Here is a 26,535-nt window from a genome sequence, read left to right as displayed (position 1 = left end):
CAGTGATCCTTCGACACCTGCATTCTTAGCAATGGTCATTGCAGGAATTTTGAGTCAAACAAGTGTTTTTCATTATTGAGTGAAATTATAAAATTCATTATGCAAATGCCTAATTTTTTAAAAGACCAATTCTTAATTGGATTCTTGGGGGAAAACAAGCTGTAGTCAGTTTGAATATGTAGGAATGATTTTACCAAAGATTTGGGAATAAGTGTATGGAACTTTATATAATGGCTGCTATCCATCCTGAATTAAGATGAAGTAGAATATGATTTAAGGATGAATAAATACATAAATACCACCTTTTCAGAGGTAAAGGAAAAAACTTCTTTGACCTCTCTTGCCCTTAATTAGTTAAGATCTGTGGAGGAAAGGATCTGTTAAAGTATTTTGAGGTTCACATTTGTGTTAAAACAACTCCTAGATATGATACACAGAGGCTTAGAAACATGTATTGGTCTGACAGAGGATTGATTCTCAGTAGAACCTTGAGATCATAAGTGTTTATTGTCCATCTAGTTTGAAGGATGGGCCTAAATATATTTCTTAGAAGTATGGGTTGATTTTTTTTAACATCTTTATTGGAGTATAATTGCTTTACAATGGTGTGTTAGTTTCTGCTTTATAACAAAATGAATCAGCTATATGTATACATATATATGCATATATCCCCATATCCCCTCCCTCTTGCGTCTGCCTTCCACACTCCCTATCCCACCCCTGTAGGTGGTCACAAAGCACTGAGCTGATCTCCCCTTGCGATGCAGCTGCTTCCCACTAGCTAGCTATTTTACTTTTGGTAGTGTATATATGCCAGTGCTACTCTCTCACTTTGTCCCAGCTTACCCTTCCCCCTCCTTGTGTCCTCAAGTCCATTCTCTACATTTGCGTCTTTATTCCTGTCCTGCCCCTGGGTTCATCAGAACCATTTTTTTTTTTTTTTAGATTCCATATATATGTGTTAGCATTCGGTATTTGTTTCTCTCTTTTTGACTTACTTCATTCTGTATGACAGACTCTAGGTCTGTCTACCTCACTACAAATAACTCAATTTCGTTGCTTTTTATCGCTGAGTAATATTCCATTGTATATATGTGCCACATCTTCTTTATCCATTCATCTGTCAGTAGACACTTAGGTTGCTTCCATGTCCTGGCTATTGTAAATAGTGCTGCAGTGAACATTGTGGTACATGACTCTTTGAATTATGGTTTTCTCTGGGTATATGCCCAGTAGTTGGATTGCTGGGTCATGTGGTAGTTCTATTTTTAGTTTTTTAAGGAACCTCCATACTGTTCTTCATAGTGGGTGTATCAATTTACATTCCCACCAACAGTGCAAGAGGGTTCCCTTTTCTCCACACCCTCTTCAGCATTTATTGTTTGTAGATATTTTTTTTGATGTTGGCCATTCTGACCGGTGTGAGGTAAGTATGGGGTTTTAAAAATTTGTGGATTGTACCTAAAATATAATCATAATAATGGTTATTAGCATAAGCAGAATCCTTAGGAGATAGGAACAGATCAGTTAGCTGCTAAATGGGACATTTGACTGCAGAGCAGAGCATAGGTTGTTTGAAGATCAGTGAATATTAGGTGTATGGCTTTAAAGTGATAACCTTGTGACCCACTGGAGTTAATAATTTTCTGAGTATCTAATGTATTACTAGGAAATAACTTATTCTAATATAAAGTAATACATAGACTTTGAGAGCTAGAAGAGGATTTATCCATCAGTGATTTAGCCTCCCCTTCAGTGAATTTTATGACTGATCAGAGCAATTAATTGACTTGCCCAAGGTCACGTGGTTAGTGGCAGTCCCAACAGTGTAGTCTGTTGCTCTTATTTATCTTGGCTGTCTTTTCGTTCTGGATCTCAGTTTATGGAGAAGGAAATATCTTGACAGAGTTTTTTAGCATTGTGACTGATTCTCAATTGATAAATTGCCTAAGAATTCGCTGGGCTTCTTAGATGCGTTAAGTCAGTTTCAGAGCTGGAAAGAGATTCTAAGAATCCACAAAGTCATCAAACACTTCCCTCCTGTTTTCTATACCTTTCTGTGCTTGACAGCATTTTGTTTGTTGCAAGCTTTACATAAGAACCTGGCAAGGTTTTAAAGCTAGACCAGGAAGATTTTTGAGAAGAGGCTTTGTTATGGGATTCAGTTGTTTAAAGAGATTGCTGGAAGCTTCCTACTCAAAACTAGAGACTGGAGGGATCGTTGACATTCAAGTTCAGAGAAGTTTCTATTACTTCCACGAAGGGCTCTGATTCCATGTCCTCATGCCACATTTGGTTGGTGTGGACCTGGTGACCAAGGAGAAGACCTGCCCTTATAGCTGGGGTAAAGACCTTTAGAACAGTGACCCTCCAGCTCTTTTAATCCCGGCCCTTTAGCTGGGTCATTCTTTAGCTCAGTAATTCCCACTTTCTAGTGGAATAATAACAAATAAATTGTCAAGGTATAAGCATTTTGGGGGGGAGAGGGACTTTCTTCAGCAGTTAGGGAAATGGATGGTTCCTATTTGAATCACAAAAAATATACTTGTCTTAAAGTCTAGACTAGTTAGAAAACTGTAGGTCTCAAATTCTAGTGATAGAATTACATAACACATTCTGCTGGTTTAATAGAACAACTAAAATGATAATAATGAAGCTCAACTTAATTAGAAGTAAGAATAATGATAATTGAAAACCATGACCAGTTTCACTGACAGTGATTGATTGCTCCTGTTGAAAATTACAGAATTCCAGGTTTTGAGTGTGCATATTTGGTAGAAGCTTTGCAGCATTGTGAGTTGCAGCAAGCAGAGTTATTAATTGTAAACAAACTGAAGTTTTCGATACATTCTAATAACATACTCATATTTGCAACTCTTAATAACTGGCTTTATAGTGTATTCATAAGTAACCTTGTGGATCAATGGAAGGTCATGCTTTCTAAATCATTTGTAGACCGTGGGAGGTTTGGTCCATGTTTGTATAGTCATTACCTTCGAAGGCTGATGTGGTAATAATGAGCTTTTCAGGAGCATTGTTTCCCTAGCGGTGTTGGGAAATTGGTGAAAGGCCAGCCTTAAGAGGTCAGATGAACCGGTTTGCAGGGTAGAAATTGAGACACAGATGTAGAGAACAAACATATGGACACCAAGGGGGGAAGGCAGCGGGGGGTCGGGGGGGTGATGAATTGGGCGATTGGGATTGACATGTATACACTAATATGTATAACATGGATAACTAATAAGAACCTGCTGTATAAAATAAATAAATAAAATTAAATTTAAAAAAGAGGTCTAGGAGTTTCTTTACTTCAGTACATTTTGTAGGTCTTTGATATGCTAATACACTTTGTAGCTCTCCTGGTTGGGGATAAAGTGTACAGCTTCCCAGCCCCATTTACCACAATTTGGAAAATGCTGCCTTGGTGGACTAGAGGCTGTTTTTAGGTTCAGCCTTGGGAACAGATTCAGAAGGCTTCATAAGAAAGTGACACAAGAGAAGCAGAGAGGAAATACAGCATACAGCAGGAGCTTCAAAGCACTTTTCCGTAGTTAAGAGTTGCAGGTTATTTGCTATAATAATCAGACTGAGTATAAACAGCTTTCAAACAAAGTCTACTTCCTGTAACTAGTGAAATACCTGATTCTAACAACTTGTTCTTAAAGTTACTAATCTTCATGAGTAGGCTTTGGTAGTTTTAAATCAGACCACACAAGATACATGATTAGTAATCTGCCTGAGTCAATTTTTTGGGTAAACTTGTATGTGTACGTCTACATGTAATGTTCACGGTATACGTGGAACATTTTCATGTTAAAATCAGTTTTGCCGAGTAATTTGAAATGTGTATATATTTTCATGTGAAAGTTCTTAGTTTATTAATCATCTCATGAAAAATCTACACAGTCACCACAGATACAGTCACTTCAGAGTCTTTACTCCTTCTGTTGTCCAATCTCCAGCTCACTTTTTCCCAGCACCAACATTGGCCTTTGCAGTCCTCTTGACTTTCTTCATTCTGTTCTTCATTGCTTTTGCTGTTTCCTTGAGGTCTTTTTCTTTTGCAGGCCATGTCTTACACGTCTATGTTAGGGTTCATTTTTCTTTCTGTAGTCCAAGGAATCGTAAATCCTGCCAAAGCCAGTTGTCTTGCCACCGCCAAAATGGATTCTGAATCCAAATCCAAAGATGACATCTGGTGTGGTCTTATACATGTTGGCTAGTTTTTCCTGAATATCTCTCTTAGCTACTTTTGCCTTCCCAGGGTGAAGGATGTCGATGACCAATTGTTTCTGCTAAAGTAGTGGTTGGTCATGAACTTCCTGGTCTGGAGAGCTACTGTGTCATTTATGATGGTTGCTGATCTTCAAGCAGCCAGAGAGGAAAAGAGTGAAATATTTTTATATTAATTCTTTTTTTGTGTGTGTGGTACACGAGCCTCTCACTGTTGTGGCCTCTCCCGTTGCGGAGCACAGGCTCCGGACACGCCGGCTCAGCGGCCATGGCTCACGGGCCCAGCTGCTCCGTGGCATGTGGGATCCTCCCAGACCGGGGCACGAACCCGTGTTCCCTGCATCGGCAGGCGGACTCTCAACCACTGCGCCACCAGGGAAGCCCTATATTAATTCTTAGGTATATTATGGAATCAGATGCACAACTTTAATGAGTTTTTAAGCAGAATGGGATATTTCGATTTCTGTGTTGTGTTGGAGAAGTTTAAGAAGCCTTATCTTTGCTAATACACTTGAAATACTAGTATGCCTTTGTATATTGTATTTCACTTTTTTGAGTCTGAAAGTGTTAGGATAAAAATGACAATATTTAACATGAAAACATTTTTATTAAGGTAAGGAGTCTGTAGCACAATAGTTGATCTAAAGAAAATCATGTATGACTTTTGGAGGTTACTTTTTTAAGATTGTTTTCTCCCAAAATGGAATTGGATACATGTTTTTGCAAGCTGTGGAACTGTTTATTACCAAACTGTGTAAACAAGAGCACAGCCCTTCTTCTGTAGGCTTTACAGTAGAGAAGTTACCCTACTGGTACAGGCCTCGAGGACAGAAACAAAGGAAAATGGGTATTGCTAAAAAATTTAAGTTTTCATGTCAGCAAATAATTTTAATGCTGTAGAATTGACATTTCCTCTCTGATGAAGTAGAACTTGACTTTTAAGGATGTTTTTGTGTTTGATTTTTACATCACTCAGAGGAATTCTGAGTGTGATTTTTCTTAACGTCTAATATTTTCCAGGATAATGAGGTTTTAGAGGCATTTTAACTTGCCAAAGTGCCATGCTTACGGAGTAACATCAGTATACAAAATAGTTGTGTAGTGCCCTAAGAACCAATGAACCTACTGAGATTCCTTACCAAGATGTGTCATAGACATTGGGGAAGGTTGGATATAGAGAGTTAAATATTGGCATGTCAATGTCTGTGTAGGCAAACAGAGTGGCCATTATATTCACTTCAATGGATGCTTACAACAGGGTTGGACACTAGCATCTTTTATTGAAAACCAAGATGCTAGAGTTATTCTTTTGTTTGTTGAAAAATGCTTTGTAAGCCTTAATTTTTGAAAAGAAAAAGGAACCCACTATTCTTATCAACTTGTACATTTTGAGTTTGCATTTTTTAGTCCTTCTTTTGTTTTTTACAGCTCACTTGCAGAGGTTTTCTTTTACGTTGAGTCTTAATCAAAACACTAAATATTCTAGAGTTATTAAAATATAGTAAAAAGACGCTATACCAGTGGTTCCCGATATGCCTCCAGATGAGAGTCTATCAAAAATTTTAAAAGAAAATATATGCTTACCTATAATATGAGGCCTCTTAATAGTCTAACTAAAGTGAGTTGGCTTGTTTTTGGCTACAAGTATGTCAACTCCAAGTAGAAATCTACTGGTTAGAAGTTCACAATTAAGTGGATATGGGAAAGTGAAATTTTTATTCAGTGAATGAGATTATTTGGTAGGCAAAATCAGTTGACCCTGGAGCAGCAGTGGAGGTTATGGGTGCCAGTCTTCCGAGAAGTCAGAAAAATCTGTGTGTAATTTTACAGTTGGCTCTCTGTATCTGTGGTTCTGCCTCCTCAGGTTCAACCAACTGCAGGTTGTATAATGCTGTAATCTGCATTTGTTGAAAAAATCTGTGCATAAGTGCACCCATGTAGTTTAAACCTGTGTTGTTCAAGGATCATCTGCACTTAAAAGTATGAGGCCCATGGGGCCATATTTTTTTTAAAGCATTTTGGGTAACTTGAACATGGATTAAATGTGTTACCGAACCAGGTTTGTTTGCCTGATGTGCAGCAAGCCAAACGCTGAGACACTGAGGTCTGCAGCAGAGAAGGGGTTTATTCAGGAGACAGCCAAGTCAGGAGACAGGAGAGCAGATCTCAGATCTGCCTCCCTGAAGGCAAGGGGTTTGAAATATTTATGGGATAAAGAAGAAGGGTGGTATTAGGCATGGGGAAAGGTGATTGGAGGTAGGGAAAAGGTGAGGTAATTGGTGTTCTTGCAGGCATATCTGAGTTACATGCTTCTTCTTGAGATGCATGTTCAAAAACGGAGGCACTTAGCATGATCTGAGGGTGGAGTTTTGAGTCCTCTGACGTCAAAAGGTCATTTATTGGACACCTTTGCAGGCCCAGTTTTAGGGTCAGTGGTCCCAACCAAAAATCTTAGCCAACTTGAACTGGATAAGAGCTGACTCCAAGTTTCTGGAAAACAGCATAAGCCCCCAATACTGTAGGGACCCATACGACAGAGGTGTTATCTATAGGTGGTGGTTAAGGAGCCAAAAGAAATAACTAAGATGAGCTTGATCAGTGAAAGCATATTACAAGCAGGGTTTTTTTTAAATAAGCTGTTCCCCTTAGCTGCTGTTCTGTGAGACAAGCTCAAGAATTTCTTTTAGTCATCAGTTTCTGTTAACCTATGGGACAGTTTCAAATGGTTGACCATCTCAGGAGTAATGAGCAGTTACTTTACCATATTCTTTGTGGCAGATTGTATTTTCTAAAAGTAGTTGTAACAATGTGTCCCTTCTCACATGTTCTTGTGACCTTGACCATTCTCTCATCCTGAGGTGGAGTTATGTTCCCTTCCCTTGAATTTGGGTGTTCTTGTGAATCACTTGTGAGCAATAAGGTGAGGTCAGAAAAGGTGAGCTTCTATCCAGCTCACCAAAATACTAGTCTTGAAGTCTTCAACAGCTTTTCATCAGTATAGCCTGAGATTGCCACGCTATAAGGAAACCCAGACTGCCTCATGTGGACAGACCACGTGAAGAGACTCTAAGATAGGAGCCAGAACTGTTCAGCTAAAACTGCTTATTCGAGCCCTTCCCAAATTCCTAACTCTCAGAAACTATGAGAGAGAATAAAAATGATTATTGTTGTTTTAAGATGTTGTTTTAGAGTGATTTTGTTACATAGCAATAGATCATCAGAACACTACTTTCCCTGAATCTGCTACTATATACTGAGATTTAAATACAGTGTACAGATGTACAGTCAGTGATATACCCCAGTGGTTTGTTCTGGGATCTGAACATTAACTTTATTTTGGTCTTTACCTTTAATATATAAAACTTTTTTCTATCATTCTTTCCTGTACCCATTTGGAAAAGCCATTCCATCCTTAACTATTTAGTAGAATGTATTTTGGTAATTGAAACTGTCATGTTTGTTGGAAAGTGTCCATGGTATGTTTATTATGTCATGAAAGCATATGATCATCTTTAGAAGGCCTTTTGCTCTGTACCTTAATTTTAGTTACTATGGTATTTGGCCTTCTCTTAGTTTCCTAGGGCTGCTGTAACAAAGTACTACAAACTGGGTGGCTTAAAACAACAGATATTTATTGTCTCACGGTTCTGGAGGTTAGAAGTCCAAAATCCATGCTCTGTCCGAAACCTGTAAGGGAATTCTTCCTTGCCTCTTCCTAGTTTTTTCTTAGCAATTTTGATATTCCTTGGCTTGTAGCTGTGTAATTCCAGTCTCTGCTTTTGTTGTCAGGTGGAGTTCTCCCTGTGTATCTCTGTCTTTACATGCCTCTCCTCTTATAAGGACACCAGTGATGTTGGATTAGAGACCTATTCTGCTCCAGTGTTATATCATTTACCTTAACTAATTACACCTTCAACAACCCCGTTTCCAAATAAGGTCACATTCTGAAGTCCTAGGGATTAGGATTTCAACATATCTTTTTAGGGGGAACACAGTTCAATCCATAACAGGCTTCAAGGGAGATTGATATAATTATGTTTTAACCATTTACACATTTTTACTCCAGATTAGGTATGAATGGGGTTTTTAATCAGTGACCATGAAGCTCTATTCTCTGCAGTTTAGGTCCCCTTTCTCTCTAGCATACACACATACTACACATAAAATTTGATAGTAGTTTTTTACTGTTTATGCTCATTGACCCTTTTGAGAATCTGATAAGAGCAGTGGATTTTTTCCCCTAGAAAAAATGTACAGATATATGCACGGGAGTGCACACTTGTACACACATACATAAACACACTCAAAACAATATTTTGCATGAAACTTTAACATGTTCTTGGATTTCCCTGCCACCCCCCAAGCCTGTTGATGAACTTCTGGATTAGAGAGTTATTAATTCCCGTCAGTTACAGATACCTAATTTCTATTTCCCTTTTAGTGGAAAAGCAAACGAAAAGGAAAAATAATGAGGAAGCAGAAGTATGTAGATGGAATCCCCTCATGGTCATTGTAGCTCAGTGCAGCTTTTTGGGGAATTTTCATAATTTTGTGATATTTACCATGTGCATAGTCTCTTTTCTGCTTCCATTCCCGTTCCCTTAGCCACGTATAACCTTTGGCTACATAAAATTATAAGTAATGTTATACTTTTACATAGAAAAGACTAATCTATGTAGTTTTAGACCTGTACACAGTATATAAACAAAGCTTTGTATCTTGCAACAGTGTTGGGTTAACTCTTGACCTCTTTAAATTCTGTGTTATTTTTTTATTATTATATCAAGATTTTTTTGAACATGGTAGCGGTCTAGGGTTTCTGAGTCTGCGATTATATTCTGTGCTCTTCTTCACTTGTAGCCTTTTCTCCAAAATAATATCGCCCAAGCTTCACCCCTGAACATCTTATCTTAATGGGCTCTCCTTTTAAAAATACATATTTTTAAGTACACCTTGAAAAAGGCTATAGGTCATGTCTTTGTGTTGTGTTTAGTCTCTGGAATATCTGTGTTTCTGAAGCCTGTCATTCATTTATTGTTTTTTTTTTGAAAATATTATATCAATTATTTACTGTCCATTTTAGAGTGATATGCATAGTAACTCTAGGAATAGTGAAATCGTAGGCAATGGATATTTAGACTGTGCTGGTTTCCCATTGATGCCTTTCTTAGTAGTTCATTTTTCTGAATGTGGAATATTCAGAATCTTTATTTAGAACAGGGGTTGGCAAACTGTGACCTGCAAACTGTTTTCCTGTCTTTGTGAATAAAGTTTTATTGAAACAGAGCCATGCCCATTTGTTTACTTACTGTTCATGGCTGATTTTGTGTCCCAAATGGCAGAATGGAGTAGTTGCTACTAAGATTGTATGACCCACAAGCTGAAAATATTTACTACTTGACCCTTTACAGAAACCTTTGCCAACTCTTGGTTTAGAATATTTTGGAATTAATTCCCCCTCTTTTAAGGATATTTGAAATTCTTTTATTTATTTATTTTTTTAACTTTTTCAGCCATGGAATCTAAGGGATATTAAAAGACCATTTAGCTCAGCATTCTGTCTACTGCTGCTTGAATTTCCTCCAGTACTCCTGCCAAGTGGTCCTCCAGCTTAGAGGTGTAGTAGGATTATGAGACAAAACAGCATTGGATGTGTCTGTGTTAAACACAGAACTGCCCCTGATTGGGAGTCAATCAGTGACTCCCAATAGAAAGATAGATGAAATACCTTATTCTTTGTCTCTTTGCTCTCCCCACTGTCTCCATCGGTAGGTTATTTACTTTGGGTTTGTTTACATGCTAGAGGCACAGAGGAGCCACTTTTTAAGAGGAAGACAACTAAGTAGATCCTACTTTAAGGTGTAGCTGTAGGTGGAAATTTATAGGAAGCTGGAATGAATGTTTAGACATTGTCTAGAGATTTTCATATTCAGTGCTTAGTTTCCCTAAATAAATTTATAGCAGCTAAAACAAGGAACTAAGAGTTCTTACAATTACCTTTTGTCAGTTTTTACTGTATGTTCAGTAAATACTGGTGCAGAAAGAAACATATAGGTAGAGCCAGTCTCACTGCAGAACTTCACTGCAGAACTGTGTTTGGTAATTCTGTGTACTTGACTCCTTGGTGAACATGGTGAGCGTAGGGGTCCTCTCAGGAGATGGGAGAGAGTGGTATCTGATCCAAAGATCATCATCATCCAGACGGGGGAAGAATTTCTCACATTACATTTAGGAAATCCAGCCTGCTAAAGTCTTGTTAAACAAAAGTTTCATAGTTAAAACATCATCTGGTTTTTAATCTAGTAGGTTTGCCATCTAATAAAGAAATGAAATAAAAACTCAAGTAATAAAGATTAGCAGAAGAAAGATATTACACTTTTTTTCTTAACACAATGCTCGTCTTTTATTTTTCACTTTAGAAAAGATTTTTCATACTTTTTTTTCTCATAGATGAAAGTGAGTTTGTAAATTGTTAGAGGACAAAAGATAGTATAGACTGGCCAATTGATGGGAAAATATACGCTTTCAAATATTTTTTTGGTACCTTCTGATTTTTCTATTTACTGGCTCTACCTGTATGTTTCTTTCTGCACCAGTAGTTAAAAATATATAACATATGCACTTTGTACATAATTTTAAATTGTGCAAAAGGATATATAGTGAAAAGCAAATGCCCGTCATTTCTCTTCCCTAGTTACCCAGGTCTCCCTCCCAGAGGGAGGCAACCGTTATTACCAGTTTTTTTGGCTTTTTTGCCAGAAAAATCTGTGTATTTATAAACATATGCATTCATTTTTTCATTCCTTTTCCATAAAAGGTGGTATATCATACAGAATATTACATCTTGCTTTTAAAGTTAATCATGAATGCTGTGTTTCATATCAGTATAAGTTGAACCACCTCTTTCCTTTTTTAGTCCTCAGAGGTTTGGTTTAAACCTACTTCTCCTAAAATCATTAATTTCCTTCCCAGAATTAAAAAATGGGTATATGTGCATGTGACTGTAACAGTATACAGTCCAGAGATAAAGTAGCTATTAGTTTTACTTTGGTAATAAAAATTTTTTCCTAGTCTAAAAATTACACTCATAAGTAAATGATTATTTCCATAAAAAAAGATAATTAAAGTTTTTTAGACTGAAATATTACAGATCAGACTGACTGCTGAGGGACCACAGAGAAATCACTGCCAAAGAAGTAGGGGGAAGATGAATAAGGAAATGTAATTATGTGCCCAGCCTTAATCCTTATACAAATGCTATGAAGTGAAGGGGTGGGGGTGTATATGCTGTCTATATGTTTTAGAGATGAGGAAACTACAGAAACAAACAGATAAGTAAGCTCACCCCCAAGATAAATGGATGAGCCTGGATTCCAGCCCAGCCCTGCTAGACTCAGAGCCCAAAGGTCCCCACTACATCATGGCATTGGGTTATTTGGAAGGCTTGTTTCCACAAAGGGGGCCTACCTTATTTATCAGGAAGCAGTTTATAACAGGGCCAGATTCAATAGAGTACTGAAAATGGCTTCACTAGAGACTTAATTTCTTAATAGCTTATGTAAGGGAGGAAGACTTTTCTTCTATCCTTTTATGTTCTAGGACTGATGCCTGCAAATTAAACTGACAAAAGACATTAATAGAAAAGGCATATGTATATTTTTAAAATGTGCATAAAGGCTTCACAGAAAAGTAAAAACCCAAAAAAAGATGGTTAGACTTGAGAGCTTATATACCATATTAACAAAGGGTTATAAATTATGGAGAAGTGACTAGCCAAAGGAAAAGGAGTTTGGGCTTCTAGGGGCAATAAATTGTGGGAAGGTAAATATGTGGGAAAACTAATAGAAGGTATCGGTTGCTAACATTCCATCTTCTTCATGGCCATTAAACTCACCCAGAGAGTCCTCATTATGGCTGCCCTCATTTCTTGGAAGTTTCTGCTTTTAATCAGATGAGGGAAGCTCTGAGAAGAATTCTTTCTGCGTCTGTTGAATCTCAGTTCCTTCAGCTCAAAGTAATCCATGTACTATTAGTGATAAGCTTTGGGGTGCAAATTCTGATCCCATACTCCCTTACACAGAACTCACTGTTTTTCAAAGGTAGGTAAGTGTGATACATAGTATATATATTGGTATAGATATTTGCATATATTGGTATAGATATTTATAGAAACATGTTTGAATTTTGTTATTAATCTTAAGCAAGACCTTAAGAAGCTCTCAGAGCTTCTTGTCTTTATCTTATTACCTCTACTGCCCTGAGTTTTTTGTTTCTAGTCTTCCAATAAATAGTTCTGTTTAGGAAAGGTCTTTCAGTGGGTCGGGTAGAGTAGAGTTGGAAATAAATCCACTAACCTTCGTTAAGTGTTTATTTCTTAACTTGAGAATGATGTCTTTTTATTCAAACTGATAGTGGCGATAATTAAGTCCGCTTCGGTGGTCTTGTGAGTCGAGTTCTAAGTTGGACAACAGACCTTTTCCTTTCTCATTCTCTTTGTTGGGTGCCTCTGGAAATGGCCTTCAGGGAAATACTGAAGCAAAAAACAATTAAAGCTCAAAAGTCTAATTGCTTTTGAGCTTTAATTGTTTAAGAGTCTACCTGAACCAGTTAATATTATTTCTAAACTGTGTTACTGAATTGGCCCATCAACTTTTACTGTGAAATGATGTGGAGTTTTAAGGATTTTTCAGCCAGAATTTGCCTTATTTCATATGCTAAAGTTTTCTGTGGAGCAGATTCTTGTCTGTTATATGCCAAGAAGACCCTGTAGTAAAGATACTGTCCATTTCCTCTTACAGTGAATCATACAACTTTAGAAATGGAAAGGAAGACCATCTATTCCAGCCTCTTCACTTTCCTGAACTTCTCTTCCAGTGCTGTGCACTCACTCCTTACCTATGAGTTGATGCTTTTACCTCACTGTAGGACAAGTGGAAACTTTTTATACTCTCTATAAATGTGGAATTTAGTTAGAAGATACTGGTTTAAATTTGCCTCTGTCTATATACAGGTGCTGAGTGACCTTAGGCAAGAAAAATTATTAAGAAGACTTGTAGGAAATTGTATTGGAAAGCATGAGAGATATAGTTTTTTGTGCTTAATCTCTCCTTTTCCTGTCTTCCTTTTATTATTTATTTTTCTTATCACTGATGAGTCTTCTGTAAAACTTTGCTTCAAGCCCTTGGACCCACCTCGTTCCTCTCACCATATCCTAATCTCCATGTACTTGTTCACATTTGTCTGTCTGCTTAGCAAGTTTCTGAAACAACTACTTGACAGTATATTTAAAGTTTTAATTAATTTGAGTCATTTTTAGTGCTAATATAAGCAAAGGAATTCCCATTTCTTGTCACTAAAGAGCTGCTTTTTTTTTTTTTTGGCAGATTTTTGTGGTTTTCATGTTACTGTAATACCCCAATCTCACTTTGATTGCTTTGTCTATTTAAAGAACTCTTTTTTAAAAATTTAAGTTTATATTTTTAGTTTTTTACACATATCCCCTCTTTTTTGGATTTTCCTCCCATCTAGGTCACCACAGAACACCGAGTAGAGCTCCCTGTACCACCCAGCAGACTCTCACCAGTCATCCACTTTATACACAGTATAAAGAACTCTTTTTTAAAAAGTTGAAAATGAGAGAAGGAACTTGTCTCTAATTATTTATCTTAACTAGGTTTCTGAAAATAATGAGACAACATGATTGGCTTTCCATTAATTTTAGGACATCTATTAAGAGACTACAATTATGTTACAAGGGTGCAGTTTATATTGATTGGGTGAGTGCTATCTTAGAATTATCTGTGGTTTCTCCATTTGCGTCCATTCCAGGCTCTTTTGGCCCATGAGCCTGCATGTTCTCCTTTTATAGATAAGGAAACAGGTTAAGAATAGTAGTGTTATCTTAGGATCTCATGGCTTCAAAGTGGCAGAGCCTGGACCTCAGCCACTAGCAGGTGAAGGTATCTTAGTTTAAGTAGCTTTGTAATATGTTCTCTTAATGTAAGTTTATGTGCATAATATAAAACCCACTAGGAGGGCTTCCCTGGTGGCGCAGTGGTTGAGAGTCTGCCTGCTGATGCAGGGGACATGGGTTCGTGCCCTGGTCTGGGAAGATCCCACATGCTGCGGAGCGGCTGGGCCCATGAGCCATGGCCGCTGAGCCTGCGCGTCTGGAGCCTGTGCTCCGCGACAGGAGAGGCCACAACAGTGAGAGGCCCGCGTACCGCAAAAAACAACAACAACAAAAAACCCACTAGGAAAACCCACTTTAGCAAGAAAGCCTCAAAAGTAATTGTGATATTTGGTACCCACCATTTTGCTGGTCTTCTGAAAGACTTTCTGCCTCTTTAACTTTTGAACCATAGGATAAGGTACTTTTTGAAGAAAATACCCAGCTGCCAGTGCTAGGTGGTGTATCCTAAGGCATCTCAGGAACAGTGAAAATAAATATGAGTCATGTTTCACAGTTTCTTTGCCCTGGCACATGGAATAATATTGCTGCTTTTCTCATTATTGCAGTGCTGCAGCTACTTTTTAACAGTTGATAGGAGCTTTAGATATTTTCCTGTGTAAGTAGAATCACACAGTAGGAATCTAAACAGCATGCTCTGGAAGGATTGGCAGCATTTCTTTCCTGGCTTCTGCTTTTCCTGTAGCTTTTGGCCATACTAGCAGGACTATGTGGAAGATGTGATAAGTCTAGACTTTCCTTAAAAGGAATGCTCATTTGTACTTGCTTTGCCAGTAAGTTAATAGGGTAAAGTATATTGGTGGGTGGGGGAATCAAGAATACCTGGAGACAGAGTTTAAAAATACTTGGTGCTCATAAAGTTTTTGGTTGCGCTGTGATAAAGTTGGGGAGCTGTGGGAATCTGTTCTTTCTTCCGTGAAGAGAACCTTAAGGATAAAATCACATGCAATTAGCTTTAAGCTAGTTACCTGAAACTGGTAAGTAGTAGTTTCATTCTACAACTCTCTTAGCAAATAATCTTTATACTGTTATTAGGAGAGAGTATTAAGTTCGGTAAAAATTTTCTGTTGTTTGTTTTTAACAGATTTTTATAGGGAGGGTGTCCCGGTAGGTGAGGAAGGGTTGAGCCAATCACATATTCAGGCTATAAATCCTCAATAATAATAATAATAATAATTATTATTATTATTTTTTTTTTTTTTGCGGTATGCGGGCCTCTCACTGTTGTGGCCTCTCCCGTTGCGGAGCACAGGCTCCGGACGCGCAGGCTCAGCGGCCACGGCTCACGGGCCCAGCCACTCCGCGGCATGTGGGATCTTCCCGGACCAGGGCACAAACCCGTGTCCCCTGCATCGGCAGGCGGACTCTCAACCACTGCACCACCAGGGAGGCCCCTAAATCCTCAATTATTAAAGGGCAAACTGCTTAGTATCTTTTTCTGTCTTAAATGCATGTGTACACCTATGGAAAACTTTCTGGTTCCTGGTATCTGGTAGGTGCTTAATAAATATTTCTTGAATAGATTTTTACATATGAAGAAAATGAAGCTCAGAGAATTAAATAACTTGTTCTAGGTCATGTGTCTAGGACACTGTGTTTAATATATATTTAGTATGTAATTGTCATTAATACTTACCAGATTTGTTAGGTGTATTGATGCAGAATTATTCTTCATTTCTCCCCTATGACAACATTTTAACTTTAATGCTCTATAGTTTCAATTAGGTTTGGGGGTCAACGAAGTCTTGAAATAGTCTTATTAGACCTGAAGCAGGTTATAAGTAGAGTAACCGTACTGTGAAAACTGGAACACTTTTGAGAAGAGGGGGCTCTAATCAAAGTTAAGCTGGAATAATGTGTAAAACCAGGCTTATTCCAGGAAAACCAGGACATATATGGTCACCCTATATTTACTTTTATTTTTTTACAGTAAACTTTTTATTGACCTGTAACATACCTTCAGAAAGTCCATAAATCCTGTGTACAACTTGACGAGTTTTAAAAAATGAGCCACCCAGATCAAGAAATAGAACATAACCAGTATCCCAGAAGCCTCCCTCACACCCTTTTTGGTCACTACCTCTTCCTCCCCTGGAATATAACCATTGTTCTGACTTTTAACCGTAGATGATTTTTGCCTGTTTTTGAACTTTATATGCATGATATCATACAGTATACACCTTTTGTGTCTGGCCTCTTTGGCTCAGTGTTCTCTTTGTGATCCCCATCCATGTGGTGTATAGGATAATTCCTTCATTCTCATTGTTTTTTAATACTCCATTGTATGAATATGCTATAATTTATGTAATATACTATTGACCAGACATTGGGTTTTAGGAATAGTGCTGCTACAAACATATAAACATTGTTTATGAGTCTTTTGGTGAACAAATGTACTCATTTCTGTTGGGTATATAATCAGGAATGGAACTGCTACATCATATGATATGTGATTGTTTAGCTTTATTAGGTTGTACCACTTTTACTAAGTGTTATAACTATCTGTACTTCCTCCAGCAGTAGATGAGGGTTCCATTTTTCTCTCTCTGAAACTTTACCGGTACTATGTATTGTCTGTCTTTTTCATTTTAGCCATTCTGGGGACAGTGTACCAGGATCACATTGAGGTTTGATAACTAATGAAGTTCAGCCCTTTTTTTATTTTTTAAACTGTATTTTATTTTTATTTATTTATTTTTGGTTGTATTGGGTCTTCGTTGCTGTGCGCAGGCTTTCTCCAGTTGTGGGGAGCGGGGGCTGCTCTTCATTGCATGCATGGGCTTCTCATTGCGGTGGCTTCTCTTGTTGTGGAGCACAGGCTGTCAGTGCGTGGGCTCAGTAGTTGTGGCACACAGGCATAGTTGCTCCGTGGCAGGTGGGATCTTCCCAGACTGGGGATCGAACCTGTGTCCCCTGCATTGGCAGGTGGATTCTTAACCACTACGCCACCAGGGAAGTCCTCAGCGCTTTCTTAAATGTGCTAATTGGCCATTTGGATACTCTCCCTTATGCTTCCTTTTCTGTTCAAGCCTTTCCCATTTTTCTATTGTTTCTTCCACTTCTCCTTATTGATTTGTAGTTCATATATTCTGGGTAGTAATCAGTTGTCATACATACTACTGCAAATATCTTTTACCTGGTTTGCCTTTTCTCTCTGTTAATGGTGTTGTGGGATGAACTCCGTTTTAGTGTCTTCCAGTTTATCAATATTATTCCTTTTTGGTTAGCACTTCTTGTGTCCTATTTAATAAATATTTGCCTACCCCATGATCATGGAGATGTTCTGTGTCATCTTCTAGAATCATAACTATTTTACCTTTCACATTTGGGTGTATAGTCTGTCTGGAATTCTTTTTTGTGTGTGGTGTGGTATAGAAGTCAAGATTCATTTTTTGCTATATGGATATCCAATTGATTGTACTCTTCTCTTCTTGTCCCAATACCACATTTCTATAGCTTTATAATACATCTTGATACATGGTAATATAAGTTCTCCAGCTTTCTTGTTCTTAATGCTTGCCTTGGCTACTTTTGGCCCTTTGCATTTCTGTAACATTTTAGAGTCTTAGTTTCCATACATAAATAAAAATAGCTTAAATTTTGATTGGGATTGTATTGAATCTAAGGAATGTAGTACATCTCTCCATTTATTTAAGTATTGTTTGATTTCTATCAGTGTTTTGTAGTTTTCCATTAGTATCTTTTACATTTATTTCTAATTTTTGGTGTTCTCAAAAAAAAAATAATTCAGGGGCTTCCCTGGTGGTGCAGTGGTTAAGAATCCGCCTGCCAATGCAGGGGACACGGGTTCGAGCCCTGACCTGGGAAGATGCCACATGCCACGGAGCAGTTAAGCCTGTGCACCACAACTACTGAGCCTGTGCTCTAGAATCCGTGAGCCACAGCTACTGAAACCCATGTGCCTAGAGCCTGTGCTCTGCAACAAGAGAAGCCACCGCAATGAGAAGCCCGTGTACCGCAACAAAGACCCAACTCAGCACCCCCCCAAAAATTCGTTGAGGTGAAATTCACATAATATAAAATTAATCATTTTAAAGTGAAAAATTCAATAACATTTGCTACATTCACAATGTTGTGCAGCTGCCACCTCTGTCTAGTTCCAGAATTCCTTCACTCCAAAGTAAAGCTCCTGAAGCAGTTTTCCTCCACTGCCCACTCTCTCCACTCTTCAGCTCCTGCCAGCCACCAGTCTGCATTGTCTCTATGGATTTATTTATTCTGGATATTTCATATAAATGAAATCGTATAGTCTGTGATCTTCTATATCTGATTTTTTAAACTTAGTATGTTTTTGAGGTTCATCCCCCATTGTAGTACGTGTCAGTACTTCATTCCTTATTATGACTGAATAATATTCCACTATATATACCATGGTTTGTTGATCCATTCATTTGTTGATGGACTTTTGGGCTGTTTGTACTATTTGGCTGTTGTAAACACTGCTGCTATAAACAAGTGTGTATGTGTACTTTTTGAGTACCTATCTGCAGATCTTTTGGGGTGTATACCTAGGAGCAGAATTGCAGGGTCATATGATAGTTTTTTGTTTAACTTTTTGAGGAACTGCCAAACTTTCCCACAGCAGCTGAATCATTTTTCATTCCTATCAGCAGTGTGCATGAGTTCCAGTTTCTCTGCATCCTCATCAATTGATACTTGATATTTTCCATAATCTTTTGGTGTTTTGGATGGTATTATAAGTGGTATAGTTTTTTTTTTAACTTTTTTTCTTGTGTGTTGGTGGTGTATAGAAATACATTTGTTTTTTTTTCTGTATAAACCTTGTATCTAGTTCTCAAATTCACTTGGTAATTCTAATAGTTTACTTATGTATTGATTGAATTTTCTATGTACAGTTGCATTTCTGATTTCCAGTGCTTTCTTTTTTTTTAATTTTTTAATTTTATTTATTTTTTTATACAGCAGGTTCTTAGTAGTTATCCATTTTATACATATTAGTGTATATATGTCAATCCCAATCTCCCAATTCATCACACCCCCCTCACCCCCCTGCCGCTTTCCCCCCTTGGTGTCCATATGTTTGTTCTCTACATCTGTGTCTCAATTTCTGACCTGCAAACCGGTTCATCTGTACCATTTTTCTAGGTTCCACATATATGTGTTAATGCACGATATTTTTTTTTCTTTTCCTGACTTACTTCACTCTGTATGACAGTCTCTATATTCATCCATGTCTCTACAGATGACCCAATTTCTTTCCTTTTTACGGCTGAGTAATATTCCATTGTATGTATGTACCACATCTTCTTTATCCACTTGTCTGTTGATGGGCATTTAGGTTGCTTCCATGACCTGGCTATAGTAAATAGTGCTTCAGTGAACATTGATGTGCATGTGTCTTTTTGAATTATGGTTTCCTCTGAGTATATGCCAGGTAGTGGTATTGCTGGGTCATATGATAATTCTATTTTTAGTTTTTTAAGGAACCTCCATACAGTTCTCTATAGTGGCGGTATCAATTTACATTCCCACCAACAGTGCAAGAGGGTTCCCTTTTCTCCACACCCTCTCCAGCATTTGTTGTTTGTAGATTTCCTGATGATGCCCCTTCTAACTGGCGTGAGGTGATACCTCATTGTACTTTTGATTTGCATTTCTCTAATAATTAGTGACGTAGAGCCGCTTTTCATGTGCTTCTTGGCCATCTGTATGTCTTCTTTGCAGAAATGTCTATTTAGGTCTTCTGCCCATTTTTGGATTGGGTTGTTTGTTTTTTTAATATCGAGCTGCATGAGCTGTTTATATATTTTGGAGATTAATCCTTTGTCAGTTGATTCGTTTGCAAATATTTTTCTCCCATTCTGAGGGTTGTCTTTTCATCTTGTTTGTAGTTTCCTTTGCTTTGCAAAAGCTTTTATGTTTCATTAGGTCCCATTTGTTTATTTTTGTTTTTATTTCCATTACTCTAAGAGGTCGATCAAAAAACGTCTCACTGTGATTTATGTCCAAGAGTGTTCTTCCTATATTTTCCTCAAAGAGTCTTGTAGTGTCTGGCCTTACATTTAGGTCTCTAATCCATTTTGAGTTTATTTTTGTGTATGGTGTTAGGGAGTGTTCTAATTTCATTCTTTTACATGTAGCTGTCCAGTTTTCCCAGCACCACTTATTGAAGAGACTGTCTTTTCTCCATTGTATATCCTTGCCTCCTTTGTCACCGATTAGTTGACCATAGGTGTGTGGGTTTACCTCTGGGCTTTCTGTCCTGTTCCATTGATCTATATTTCTGTTTTTGTGCCAGTACCATCATATTGTCTTGATTACTGTAGCTTTGTAGTATAGTCTGAAGTCAGGGAGTCTGATTCCTCCAGCTCCATTTTTCTCCCTGAAGATTGCTTTGGCTATTCGGGGTCTTTTGTGTCTCCATACAAATTTTAAGATTTGTTGTTCCAGTTATGTAAAAAATGCCGCTGGTAATTTGATAGGGATTGCATTGAATCTGTAGATTGCTTTGGGTAGTATAGTCATTTTCACAGTATTGATTCTTCCAATCCAAGAGCATGGTATATCTCTCCATCTGTTTGTATCATTAATTTCTTTCATCAGTGTCATATTGTTTTCTGCCTACGGGTCTTCTGTCTCCCTAGGTAGGTTTATTCCTAGGTATTTTATTCTTTTTGTTGCAATGGTAAATGGGAGTGTTTCCTTAATTTCTCTTTCAGATTTTTCATCATTAGCGTATAGGAATGCAAGAGATTTCTGTGCATTAATTTTGTATCCTGCAACTTGACCAAATTCATTGATTAGCTCTAGTAGCTTTCTGGTGGCATCTTTAGGATTCTGTATATATAGTGTTTCTGGTGGCATCTTTAGGGTTCTGTATGTATAGTATCATGTCATCTGCAAACAGTGACAGTTTTACTTCTTCTATTCCAATTTGTATTCCTTTTATTTCTTTTTCTTCTCTGATTGCCGTGGCTAGGACTTCCAAGACTATGTTGAATAATAGTGGTGAGAGTGGACATCCTTATCTTGTTCCTGATCTTAGAGGAAATGCCTTCAGTTTTCCACCATTGAGAATGATGTTTGCTCTGGGTTTGTCATATATGGCCTTTATTATGTTGAGGTAGGTTCCCTCTATGCCTACTTTCTGGAGAGTTTTTATCATAAATACGTGTTGAGTTTTGTCAAAAGCTTTTTCTACATCTATTGAGATGATCATATGGTTTTTATTCTTCAATTTGATAATATGGTGTATCACATTGATTGATTTACATATATTGAAGAATCCTTGCATCCGTGGGATAAATCCCACTTGATCATGGTGTATGATCCTTTAAATGTGTTGTTGGATTCTGCTTGCTAGTATTTTGTTGAGGATTTTTGCATCTATATTCGTCAGTGATATTGGTCTGTAATTTTCTTTTTTTGTAGTATCTTTGTCTGGTTTTGGTATCAGGGTGATGGTGGCCTCATAGAATGAGTTTGGGCATGTTTCTTCCTCTGCAGTTTTTTGAAAGAGTTTGAGAAGGATGGGTGGTAGCTCTTCTCTAAATGTTTGGTAGAATTCCCCTTGAAGCCATCTGGTCCTGGACTTTTGTTTGTTGGAAGATTTTTAATCACAGTTTCAATTTCAGTGCTTGTGATTGGTCTGTTCATATTTTCTATTTCTTGCTGGTTCAGTCTTGGAAGGTTATAGCTTTCTAAGAATTTGTCCATTTCTTCCAGGTTGTCCATTTTATTGGCATAGAGTTGTTTGTAGTAGTATCTTAGGATGCTTTGTACTTCTGCGGTGTCTGTTTTAACTTCTCCTTTTTCATTTCTAATTTTATTGATTTGAGTCCTCTCCTTCTTTTTCATGATGAGTCTGGCTAATGGTTTATCAATTTTGTTTATCTTCTCAAAGAACCAGCTTGTAGCTTTGTTGATCTTTGCTATTGTCTTCTTTGTTTCTATTTCATTTATTTCTTCTCCAATCTTTATGATTTCTTTCCTTCTGCTAACTTTGGGTTTTGTTTGTTCTTCTTTCTCTAGTTCCTCTAGGCATAAGGTTAGATTGTTTGAGATTTTTCTTGTTTCTTGAGGTAGACTTGTATTGCTATAAACTTCCCTCTTAGAACTGCTTCTGCTGCATCCCATAGATTTTGGATCATTGTGTTTTCATTGTCTTTTGTCTCTAGGTATTTTTTTGATTTCCTCTTTGATTTCTTCAGTGATCTCTTGGTCATTTTGTAACATATTGTTTTGTCAGAGTATGAACAGACCAATCACAAGCACTGAAATTGAAACTGATTAAAAATCTTCCAACAAACAAAAGTCCAGGACCAGATGGCTTCAAGGGGAATTCTGTCACACATTTAGAGAAGAGCTACCACCCATCCTTCTCAAACTCTTCCAAAAAATTGCAGAGGAAGGAACATGCCCAAACTCATTCTATGAGGCCACCATCACCCTGATACCAAAACCAGACAAAGGTACTACAAAAAAGAAAATTACAGACCCATATCACTGATGAATATAGATGCAAATGTCCTCAACAAAATACTAGCAAACAGACTGCAACAACCTATTAAGAGGATCATACACCATGATCAAGTGGGATTTATCCCAGGGATGCAAGGATTCTTCAGTATACGCAAATCAATCCATGTGTTTGTGTTTTTTACGTTTTTTTCCCTGTAATTGCTTTCTAATCCCATAGCGTTGTGGTCAGAAAAGATGCTTGATATGATTTGAATTTTCTTAAATTTACTGAGGCTTGATTTGTGACTCAAGACGTGACCTATCCTGGAGAATGTTCTGTGCGCACTTGAGAAGAAAGTGTAATCTGCTGATTTTGGATGGAATGTCCTATAGATATCAGTTAATTCTATCTGGTCTATTGTGTCATTTAAAGGTTGTGTTCCCTTATTAATTTCTGTTTGGATGATCTGTCCATTGATGTCAGTGAGGTGTTAAAGTCCCCCACTATTACTGTGTTACTGTCGTTTTATTCTTTTTTTTTTTTTTTTTGCGGTACATGTGCCTCTCACTGTTGTGGCCTCTCCCATTGCGGAGCACAGGCTCCAGACGCGCAGGCTCAGTGGCCATGGCTCACGGGCCCAGCCGCTCCGCGGCATGTGGGATCTTCCCGGACTGGGGCACGAACCCGTGTCCCCTGCATCGGCAGGCGGACTCTCAACCACTGTACCACCAAGGAAGCCCCGATTTATTCTTTTATAGCTGTTAGCAGTTGCCTTATGTATTGAGGTGCTCCTATGTTGGGTGCATATATATTTATAATTGTTATGTCTTCTTCTTGGATTGATCCCTTGATCCTTATGTAGTGTCCTTCCTTGTGTCTTGTAACATTCTTTATTTTAAAGTCTATTTTGTCTGATATAAGTTTTGCCACTCCAGCTTTCTTTTGATTTCCATATGCATGGAATATCTTTTTCCATCCCCTCACATTCAGTCTGTATGTGTCCCTAGGTCTGAAGTGGGTCTCTTGTAGACAGCATATATATGGGTCTTGTTTTTGTATCTATTCAGCAAGCCTGTGTCTTTTGGTTGGAGCATTTAATCCGTTCACGTTCAAGGTAATTATCAATAGATACATTCCTATTACCATTTTCTTAATTGTTTTGGGTTTGTTTTTGTAGGTCCTTTTCTTCTCTTGTGTTTCCCACTTAGAGAAGTTCCTTTAGCATTTGTTGTAGAGCTGGTTTGGTGGTGCTGAATTCTCTTAGTTTTTGCTTGTCTGTAAAGCTTTTGATTTCTCCATCGAATCTGAGTGAGATCCTTGCCGGGTAGAGTCATCTTGGTTGTAGGTTCTTCCCTTTTGTTACTTTAAATATGCCATTGCACTCCCTTCTGGCTTGTAGAGTTTCTGCTGAGAGATCAGCTGTTAACCTTATGGGAGTTCCCTTGTATGTTATTTGTTGTTTTTCCCTTGCTGCTTTCAATAATTTTCTTTTGTCTTTAATTTTTGCCAGTTTGATTACTGTGTGTCTCAGTGTGTTTCTCCTTGGGTTTATCCTGTATGGGACTATCTGTGCTTCCTGGACATTGGTGGCTATTTCCTTTGCCATGTTAGGGAAGTTTTCGCCTATAATCTCTTCAAATATTTTCTCAGGTCCTTTCTCTCTCTCTTCTTCTGGGACCCCTATAATGCGAACGTTCTTGTGTTTAATGTCCCAGAGGTCTCTTAGGCTGTCTTCATTTCTTTTCATTCTTTCTTCTTTATTCTGTTCTGCAGCAGTGAATTCCACCATTCTGTCTTCCAGGTCACTCATCCGTTCTTCTGCCTCAGTTATTCTGCTATTGATTCCTTCTAGTGTGTTTTTCATTTGAGTTATTGTGTTGTTCATCTCTGTTTGTTTGTTCTTTAATTCTTCTAGGTCTTTGTTAAACATTTCTTGCATCTTCTTGATCTTTGCCTCCATTCTTTTTGCGAGGTCCTGGATCATCTTCACTGTCATTTTTCTGAATTCTTTTTCTGGAAGGTTGCCTATCTCCACTTCATTTAGTTGTTTTTCTGGGGTTTTATCTTGTTCCTTCATCTGCTACATAGCCCTCTGCCTTTTCATCTTGTCTATCTTTCTGTGAATGTTGTTTTTGTTCCAGAGGCTGCAGAATTGTAATTCTTCTTGCTTCTGCTGTCTGCCCTCTGGTGGATGAGGCTATCTAAGAGACTTGTGCAAGTTACCTGATAGGAGGGACTGGTGGTGGGTAGAGCTGGCTGTTGCTGTGGTGGGCAGAGCTCCATCTCCAATGGTTTCTTATTCTCTGTTCCTTTTTCGTAGTAGTTTACTCGATGGATGCAATATTCTTGTGAATGACTTGGAGGGTATTTATTAGAATTTAAGTTTCCTGTAAATTTTTGATTACCTTAGTTTTCTTTGTGATTGGTTCTGTTGCTTTTCATTTTGGTCCTTCTTAATTTTGTAGATATTTCTTAAATATATCATGATCCTTAGTTATCCATATTTATGAAGGACTAGTATGATTGGTTTTAGTAGCTGATACTGCCTTCCTCTCAGTTTTCTGAAGCCTGATTTTCCAAGAGATCTTTTCTCCAAGTGGAATTACTGAGAGCTCTGTACGAGTTTGTTTTAAGGGCCAGTAGCAGCCAGATAATCTGAGGACCTAAAATTTATTTCTGGGGCACAAGTGCTCTGAAGACTTTTTTTCTTTTGGTTGTTTTTGTTTCCTTTCTCCCAGTGCCCCACCTCCATTTGTGGATGTACAGAGCAACCTCAAATTCAGCCCTACTTCTCTTTTGTCCTTAGCACCCATGCTGGATGTTCTCAGCAGATCTGGATACTAAGCCTGGGGGCCAAAGTTTATACAGGAAGTAAGACTGTCAGGAGTGGCTCTGCTGTTCTGTGAGCAACCTTTAGTTACCTTAATTTCCCTACACTTTTATTCAGCTTCTTGATCCTGAATTTGGTGTTTTCTATTTAGGGGGTTGGGACAGCTCTTGCCTCCTTATGGTGCTTTTCTATGTTTGTTTTGCTTAGGTTGTTATTTCTTATGCTATGGCTTCTCTATCAATTTAGTCTCATCTATTTCTTGTGGAAATTATTTTTTTCTTGCCTTCATTCCTACCTTCCTTCCTTCTTTTCTTTTTGCTTGTTAATGGGTTTTCAGATTGTTACGAATTTAACTTTTTATTATTATGAAAAATTTAGATATAAAATACAGGTATCTACTCCTTAGCTTAAACAAAACATAAGTACAATTGAAGCTTCTTATTCTCTTCTCTGATTGTATTATACTCTAATGCATTTATTAATATTATCATGTGTATGCATTTCTGAACAATAAATAGCATCATTTTGAATGTGTTTGAGCCTTGAATAGTGACATACTGCATGAGTCCCTCTGCATCTTGTTTTTTCTACTCATCATGGTTCTTTTGTGTGTTCATTCTGTTAGAATACTCTCTTTTCTGCTGTTTCAGTGGAACTTGGGTAGGGAGGATAAGTCAGTCTATATATTTCTTACTATGACTTTTTTAAAAGGGAGATTTAAGTACCTTTTGAATATATTGTCACTACAGACATGTAAAAGAAAGGACTTGGTGTTACCTCTTGTTTCAACTGGTGATGATAGGTGAATATGACACCTCACCATGTTATACAAGCTAGGCAATTGAGTCTTGCTGCTGACCTCTATTTGGTGTTATAAATACTTTTGGAGACAGAGAAACACCACTTATTCATGTTTGGGGTTTAACTGAGGTTTAAGTGAAGATTTGGATTCTTATTGCTGAAGGAATTTTTAGAGGTCACTTGGTACAAAGTGTACTAAAGAAACCCAGGCCCAGAGAAGGTGAGTGACTTGTCCGAGGTGGTCCAGGTAAAATCAGG

The 26,535-nt window shown here is 37.8% G+C and overlaps 1 protein-coding gene and 1 pseudogene across 2 annotated transcripts in view; one reads left to right on the top strand and one right to left on the bottom strand.

Moving 5' to 3' along the window:
• The window catches only part of FAR1 (fatty acyl-CoA reductase 1), a 71,522-nt gene that overhangs the window by 7,694 nt on the left and 37,293 nt on the right, over positions 1-26,535 (top strand). The window lies entirely within an intron of this gene.
• Positions 3,854-10,430, bottom strand: LOC308620776 (small ribosomal subunit protein eS24-like; annotated as a pseudogene). Its single transcript has 2 exons — positions 10,231-10,430; positions 3,854-4,364 (listed from the first exon to the last, which is right to left on the bottom strand). The product of its transcript is annotated as a small ribosomal subunit protein eS24-like (transcript).

The sequence above is a fragment of the Mesoplodon bidens genome (assembly GCF_964165515.1).
Source record: "Mesoplodon bidens genome assembly, chromosome: 7".
Lineage (NCBI taxonomy): Eukaryota > Metazoa > Chordata > Mammalia > Artiodactyla > Ziphiidae > Mesoplodon > Mesoplodon bidens.
The sequence above is the reverse complement of the archived record's forward strand: the minus strand, read 5'-3'. Positions and strand labels throughout refer to the sequence as shown.